Source organism: Carcharodon carcharias, chromosome 1, assembly GCF_017639515.1.
Source record: "Carcharodon carcharias isolate sCarCar2 chromosome 1, sCarCar2.pri, whole genome shotgun sequence".
NCBI classification, from domain to species: domain Eukaryota; kingdom Metazoa; phylum Chordata; class Chondrichthyes; order Lamniformes; family Lamnidae; genus Carcharodon; species Carcharodon carcharias.
The window spans coordinates 227,418,472-227,424,471 of NC_054467.1; the positions used below are offsets into that span (position 1 = coordinate 227,418,472).

The following is a 6,000-nucleotide window of genomic DNA, read 5'->3' on the forward strand; positions in this document are numbered from 1 at the left end:
CATCCAGGAGACGGGATATCACATTATCCGGGAAAAGCTGCTGGTCAGCAGTCAGCGATGGGATCCTTAGCTAACATCACCCCTCCCCCCAAAGGCCAACTGCCCCTTCTGCAAATGGAGGATCAACTGCCACCTTCACCTGGCAGATATTGTTCTCATCCAAAACGTACTGAAAGAGCAGTGTAAGCAGATTGAGTAATAACTTCCAAAAAGGAATAGGATCGATACCTGAAGTGGAAGACGTTACAAGGCTATGGGGAAAGAGCAGTGGTGTAGGATAATTAGATTACTCTATTAAAGAGTCGGCAGAGGCATGATGGGCTGAATGGTCTTCTTCTCTGTGCTGTGACATTCTATAATACTGGTATCATAGAATGGGTATTGTAGCCCCAACCCTCAAGTTTTTTACAACAAAAATAGACACTACTTAAAATGAAAGTTTTTTTTATCATGAAGCTAAACCTAAAAGTTAATAATATGAATAGCAGAATTATGTGGACAACGGACCCAAAATTCCACTTGATCTACTGGCTCCATCATGAAGGGCTGAACCTGAGTTCATAGGGATTATGCGCTATAGGGAGGAGATTATGAAATTCCCATGGAGGGAGGGGGAAAAGGGTCGGATCCTCTACCCCTGCCTATCTATGGCTGGGAGACATATTTGAAGGAGTTCCCAGGCCTCCCTAGAAATTCTGCCCCATACCTAACTGGACCAGGCAGATGATAGCAGCTGTAGGTTCTGTTATATGTATTTGAAAGGCCCCTAAATGCATGAGAGAAAAGGAAGCTGAGGGGATCAATAACTTTGCAAAGACATGCAGTTGCTCTTTTATGAACTGAGGAGTTGCATAGTTCTTTCTCTGATAGGCCCTCGTGAAACCTCCCCTACCCACCTTGAACGTGCTATTAGCTGTGTCCCTGCAGTTTGGAACAGGATAAGCACCTCTCTTTGTTACATTTCTGCCAGTAGAGTAGGTCTACTGAAATGTTGGCCCAAAATTTACTTTTGTTTATTGACTCCTAAATTAAATTCAAGGAGTAAGAGTTCTTCCAGTTGCTATGGACAGTGATGTGTATGTGAAGACTTCTGCTGCTCAATACTTTTGTCAAAATCTTGAGCATGTGTTTCAGCTCATGGTTTCACTAGACACACCAAAAAGATCTGCACTGATGCGTTTGCAACACTGATACTCAGTGACCCAACCTGACTGTTAACTCTAATCTTGGATGTGTAACAAAGTTGCACTTCTGAGAAATATTGAAAAAATAAGTATCCAATGCTTTAAGTGCCAGTCTTATTACTCACAAGGCAACATGCTCTCCAGTAGTGTAAGCCTAGCCACTTGGGCATCACTAGTATCAAACAGGCAATGTCCACACAATTAAACTTGATTTACATTGTAGAGAAACAGTTTAGATAAGGGTGGGCTAGCCCTGACTGTGGAACCTGCTCCTTAAAACTTACCTCTTTGACCAACCACCTGTCCTAATATCTCAGGTGGCTCAATATCAAATTTTTATTGGATTCCGCTCCTGTGAAGCACCTTGGGATGTTTTACTATGTTAACAGTGCTATCTAAATGTAAGCTGTTGTTGCTGCATGTAAAAATTTGGCACAAGCGAATGACAAACCTAGTGTAAACTTGCCAGATTCGATTAAGGTGCAGGATAGAGGGGAAAATAATTAGATTGTTCCCACTCACTGGCCTCAGCGAGTGTGGCAAGCTCACTTGGCAGTTGTCATCAGCTGTGTCAGACCTGCAAGAAAGTAGGAAAAACATTTGCACTTACTATGCTTGATTGTGGCAATGCCTATTTTCTACAAAGTGACCAACTAAAAGTTGGGTCCTATGGTGACATTGAGGAAAACATCACCCATAAAGCACTGGCTCACCCAGGCATGTGCAATCACAAATACTGATGTGTGAATGTATGTACACAACAGCAGCTCGGGTAGCCACTCAATGGGTCAGGGGATGAGGTGTCTAATTTGCTGAGGCAGGCATGTGGGTTAGCATTTTTGTGTGTTTCCATTGGCTGGTGCTGTGTACAACATGACCAGCCCTATGGGAAAGCGGAATGACATTTATTTCGCTCCTCCCATCAAAATTCAATTATACCCAGCCAGGCAACAGAATCAAAAGTTTAATGCATAATGGCAGGAAAAAAACTGCAACTAATCAAACACATTTCAGTACTGATGTTGTGACTATTATCACAACAGCTTGGAAATTACTGGCCATATATGCAGGTGCATGCTTAGCACGTTCATCAATTTTAACCCAGGGCTTCATCCATTCATTTTAAATAGGTTAGCACTCTTGTCATAACAACATACCAGCAAATGTCTGCATTAGGTGCTGATATGGCCAGTGCTCGTTTCCAAGTTTGTGATGTTTTTACAGAACAACCTTCATTTTTTCAAAAAAAAAAGTATTTTGTGGTTGACTGACTAGATTCATACACACGATTTAGGTGCAGGAGTAGGCTATTTGGCCCCTCAAGCCTGCTCCGCCATTCAATAAGATCATGGCTGATCTGATTGTGACCTCAATGCCGCTCTCCCATCTACCCCCAATACCCTTTGACTCCCTTGTTAGTCAAGAATCTATCTACCTTTGTCTTAAAAATATTCACTGACCACTGCTCTCTGGGGAAGGGAGTTTCACAGGCTCCTTAACTCCAACTTAAATGGGAGACCCCTTATTTTTAAACTGGGTCCCCTAACTCTAGTCTCTCCCACAAGGGGAAACATCCTCTCAGCATCCACCCTGCCAAGTCTCCTCAGGATCTTGTATGTTTCAATAAGATCACCTCTCATTCTTCTAAACTCCAATAGATACAGAAGTGTTCTGGGCAGAAGATTTATCAGAGCTGACAGGTCTAATCTCCTAAACAAAAACAGAATTACCTGGAAAAACTCAGCAGGTCTGGCAGCATCGGCGGAGAAGAAAAGAGTTGACGTTTCGAGTCCTCATGACACTTCGACAGAACTTGCGTTCGAGTCCAAGAAAGAGTTGAAATATAAGCTGGTTTAAGGTGTGTGTGTGGGGGGCGGAGAGATAGAGAGACAAAGAGGTGGGGGGGGGTGGGGTGTGTGGTTGTAGGGACAAACAAGCAGTGATAGAAGCAGATCATCAAAAGATGTCAACGACAATAGTACAATAGAACACATATATTTCAACTCTTTCTTGGACTCGAATGCAAGTTCTGTTGAAGGGTCATGAGGACTCGAAACGTCAACTCTTTTCTTCTCCGCCGATGCTGCCAGACCTGCTGAGTTTTTCCAGGTAATTCTGTTTTTGTTTTGGATTTCCAGCATCCGCAGCTAGCTTTTTAGGTCTAATCTCCTGTCTGCTACCCTTTTGAGGTGCCTCAGTGGATTGCCTGTGTCATGTTAGCTAAAGTTCCTGAGCCGCTCTGAACAGTCTCACCTCTTATTTGACTGACAAGAGAAACTTCTCTACTGAGAAAGTGGTTAAAGTGTGGAACTCGCTGCCACATGGTGTTATTGAGGTGAATCGAATAGATGCAATTAAGACTGCTTGGTGAGCACAGGAGGGAAAAAGGAATAGAAGCACCTGTTGACAGGGTGAAATGAAATAGGGTGGGAAGAGGCTTGTGTGAATCAGAAACACAGCCGTAGATCTGTTGGGCCAAACTGCCTGTTTCTGTGCTGTAAACTCATTGTAGCTCTCTGTAATCACAAAACCAGATTTCAAGGAAGTGAAGTGAACTTTTACCAGGTGTTAAGAGCCATTGAGCTCAGGCTCACATTCTACTCTATAAAATAGGCCAGATTTAGAGCAGAATCTGGGTCACACATTGTTACCTCAGGTCCTGGAATGGGAATAGGATCAAATGATGGATTCTTCACAGTTCCTCCAATGTCAAATTCACACACTTGCCTAATGTTTTTATTCTAATCCAACATCTCAATGACCAAGAGGTCAAATTCACTTTAGCGTGCCTCTGTTTTAACTGACAGAGCTTACCAAAATATATCAGAACTTTACTTTTTATATCCTGCCCATAATCAGTAGGGTTGCTAGAGTTTAATGCAATGGTGAATTTTGTATGTCAATTAATAAAGTTGTTATTTTTAAATAGAAAAGAGTTTCTCCCAAAACGCAAAGAGGCTGGAAATTTATTTCAGGCGATGGCACAGAACGGGTGGTATGGGATTGGCTGCCCGTTGTACAGTGCTTGATATTCAGATCCATTGCAGTCAATGGAATTAAATATCAGATGCTACATGGAACAGGCGGTCAACCTGATAACGCCAGTTTTGTGCTACCGCCTGAGATGAATTTCTAGCTGCACCAAGTTTTATTTATCTTTCTGCATTGTTATTTATCGACCTCACAATCCTCCAGTTAAGCCCGTTTAAGAGGTCAATATTGCAAACAGCACATCACTTTAACTCCTTCGTTGCTATGGCAATATGGCTATGCCAAGATAGCCCGGGCCTTAGTTGGGACTGTAACACGCTTACATTTAGCGTTTTATTATATCAAGTTCCTACACAATATTATGCAATGCAATTATAAGAAATAATCATAAAAAATAACTATAAATAAGCATCAAGCTGCAAAGAAAACCATATTCTGAGGCGGAAGGGGTAAAAGTTTGTGTGTAGTCAGGCACAAACTCACACACCCTCATACACATCCACTCACCTACAAAAATAAACAAATTACTGTTCTGTAAGCAACTTTATCCGAAGCTTTTAACGAAGAGATGTTTTAAAAGAGAAATTTACTGTTTTAAAACAGGAGGAAAATATTCCATCGCGTCATTGCTATATATTGATGGCACTGAAGGACGCCTCTCCCACACTTATCAAAATTCCACTTCTTTTTCCCAGCCAAAATAAACTAGTGTGCTGTTCTTTTGCAATGTGACCAGCAGGCAAAGTGCCCCGAGTTTCTGCAGCTCCTTCAGTGTTTGAAAAAAAAATCAGAAACAGACGAAAGAAACAAGGATTGGGTTTCACAGAATCCTACCTCACTTCTAACACCGTGTGGTCATGAAGTTGATTCAAACGTGCTAATCCTCCGCAGAACTCAGCAGTCAAGTGATAGTAACCCGACTCTGGCAATTAAAGCCTTTTTTTTCCTTCTCTCTCTCTCTCTCTCTCTTTCTCTCTGTCTGTCTGTCTCTCTCCCTCCTCTCACCCAGCTCCCTCTAACAGAGCAGCTTCTCCGCCTGACATCACTGCTCTGTTCTCCCCTCTCCGCACAGCAACCTTTCCTCCAGTCACTCGCTGTGAGCTGTGCTGCTGCTGATGCGGAGTGTGAGATCACACTGTAGCGTGGGCAGAGAAACTGGACTCGGTGCAATCTGCATTTCGGAGCTGGGATGAGGCAGAAGCTGTCCTTTTGCATTCCATTTACTCTCTGGTGGAATGTGCAGAAATCTCTTGCCTTATCCCGGCCCGGCCTTCAATGTAGACCAGTTGAAACATATCTAATTCATTTAAATTAGGGAGATGATGCATTTCCCCCCTCTTGTCTCTGTACTTGACGAGGTGGCATTAGCACACACTATATACCAGAATGAGCTGTTAATGACAGCAGCTAATGGTGGTTTCGTGGCACTGAGCACACGATTCCCAAAATGTAACATGATCTTATTTTAAAATAGTGAGGGAAAAATTCCCTTCAGTCAAGAATCGGCCGCTGGAGGTTCCAACTCACTTAATTTACTTTTCTTTACCTTGCCTGTCTTTCTGCCAGTTTGCCTTCTTCCCCGCTGTGTGCTTGGCTCCTCGTTGGTGTATAGTGACACAGTTCCTCTCTACTTTAATGCTCAAGTGGCTTCCTGGGCACCCCGGGGCTGACAGGCTATTCAGCTGTGAAAGGCATCACAACCTCGCCCGATTCTGTCCTCAATCGGCTTAAGTTTACTAGCCGATGGTCAGGAGAGAAAAGCTGACCGATATTCCACCCCAGGACTGATAGAGGTCAATGGTAATGTGCTGTGAGTGAGTTAATT

The 6,000-nt window shown here is 43.0% G+C and overlaps 1 protein-coding gene across 3 annotated transcripts in view; it reads right to left on the reverse strand.

The window, feature by feature from the left end:
- The window catches only part of fgfr3 (fibroblast growth factor receptor 3), a 167,889-nt gene extending 162,138 nt beyond the window's left edge, over positions 1–5,751 (reverse strand). For 2 of the 3 annotated variants that reach the window (XM_041185745.1, XM_041185726.1), the window contains exon 1: positions 5,010–5,251. The gene's annotated coding sequence lies outside the window, so the exon portion shown is untranslated. Of the gene's footprint in view, positions 1–5,009; positions 5,252–5,721 lie in introns of those variants that run through there. The other variant, XM_041185735.1, reaches the window with a different exon arrangement.
- Between the last annotated feature and the right edge of the window lie 249 nt (positions 5,752–6,000).